The sequence below is a fragment of the Myotis davidii genome, unplaced genomic scaffold (genome assembly GCF_000327345.1).
Source record: "Myotis davidii unplaced genomic scaffold, ASM32734v1 scaffold845, whole genome shotgun sequence".
Taxonomy (NCBI): domain Eukaryota; kingdom Metazoa; phylum Chordata; class Mammalia; order Chiroptera; family Vespertilionidae; genus Myotis; species Myotis davidii.
Window position 1 is genome coordinate 1,211,519 of NW_006296223.1, and position 2,156 is coordinate 1,213,674.

Here is a 2,156-nt window from a genome sequence, read left to right on the forward strand (position 1 = left end):
GCCGGCCTCCAGCAGCCCCTCAACACCGCCGTCCTTGCTGTGCGGCCGGTCACTCGGCTGCTCCCGCCCCTCTGCTCCAGGCGTGGTTTTTACCTCCCATTCGCTCACCTGGAACCCGGGATGGACCCCATCCTGGACCTCGATGTCAGGGCACAGATGAGAGTGGGGTCTGGCTGGGAAGGGGCGCCCAGGAGGGGAGTGGGCAGGGTCTGAGGATGGAGGAGTGGCCAGGTGAGAACCAGGAGATGCTACAGGTGATGGATGGGAATAGCAGAGCCCGCGCCTGGGGCCTGACTGCGGGGAGGGTCCCCCGAGGAGCAGGCCAGCTCTGCTCAGCCACAGGATGAGGCCTCCCGGAGGTGGGCGGCTGGAGACCCGAATCGCACCCCCAGGGTCTGGCTGGCAAGGGTTTCAGGCCCAGGTGACCGTGAGAGGACCCTCCCAGCCCCAATGCCGTGTCTGTGGGCCGGGGTGCCTGTCCATGGAGAAGGGATTGGGGCTCCTCTAGGAGGGACTGCCGCTCTGTCCCCGAGTAACATTGGCAACGTCCCTGCACTCTGCATCCACTTTCCCAAAGGCCTCGCCTTTTAGGGGACACCCATTGTCCACGGTGCCTAATGCACCCCCGTGGAGACACTCAGACTCCCGGGGCCAGGACAAGCCCACAGCTGCTGAGTCGGGTGTGGGTGCCGCCCACTCCGGGGCGTCCCTCAGGGTGGGCAGGCGGACTCGGTTCCGGGCTGCTGAACAAATTAGCACAAACTTGGTGCTCAGAACCAGAACTTGACTCTCTCACCGTCTGGGGTCCAAGATCAAGGCGTAGGCAGGGCCGGGCTCCCAGAGCTCCGGGGAGGGGCCCCTGCTTTCCTCCCGCTCTGGAGGCCTGGCAGTCCTTGGCTTCACCAAGGCTGAATCGCCCAGTTTCTGCCTCCTCTTCTCCTGGGGGCCTTCTCTCTGCGTGTCTGAGGGAGCGTCTGAGGGAGACACCAGCCACTGGGCTGGCGTCCACTCCAGTGTGGCCTTGTCTTAGCTTTATTGCATCTGCAGAAACCCTATTCCCCAGCGAGGTCAGGTTCACAGATAGCGGGGATTGAGACTGGTCCGCCTTTTGGGAGACAGTTCCCAGTACGATGCACACAGAGGGGAAGCTCGGGACTGAGGCCAGCTCAGCCAGGCAGGGCCTCGGCACCCTCCGCGTCCAGCCGGGCCTGCCGTGGAGCCACCTGTATTTGCACGGGGAGATGGTGCACCCGCCTGGGCCCTGCTGGTGGGTGGAGGGGCCGGCCAGAAACGGCTGGCCTCCCAGCTGGGAGCTGCCCAAATGCCAGGCCCTCGGGTGCCCGGGCTTAGAGGATGGTGGATGGCCAAAGACCCCCATCGCTCCTGGTCAGAGCTGCTGTGAGTGACCCCCACCACAGGGACCACCCCTCAGTGGATGGGGGGTTAGATGGGTGTGTGGCCGCGACGGGAGAGACTGAGTTCAAGGGTTACCAGGGACCTTGGACAGGGGACCAGCAACTCCTCCAACAGCCACCTGATGAGGCTGCAGCGTAGTCAGTGCACCTCTCCGACCACAGCCAGACGGTGTCCCCGCTCGGCCTCTGCTTCCCCCACCCGACCTCCAGGCTGGGCCTGCGAGGAGTGAGGCCCCAGCCCAGCCAGTTCTGAGGCCCCTCCCTCCCGTGGGGGCCAGCGCCCGGGGAGCATGTTAGTTCAGTCCCTGGGGGAGGCTCCAGGGATGGTCTGGGAGGGGGCAGCCAGCCTCCGCCTACAGCACAGACTTCGTGGCTGAAAATAACGCAGATGGACTCACGGTTCTGCAGCTCGGAAGCCTGGAGGGTGTCCTGTGGGCTGGCACCAAGGTGTCAGCAGGGCCACTCCCTGGGCTTCTCCAGCTCCGAGGCCCCCGCATCCCTGGGTCTCTCGCCCTGGCCCACCCTCTGTCTCCTTCCTTACACCTTTTTATTTCTTTATGATATTTATTGATTTCAGAGAGGAAGGGGGAGAGAGAAACATCAGTGATGAGAATTATGGATCACCTGCCTCCTGCACGCCCCCTACTGGGGATGGCGCCCGCAACCCAGGCCTGTGCCCTGACCAGGAATCGAACCGTAACCTCCTGGTTCCTAGGTCGCCGCTCAACCCCTGAGCCACTG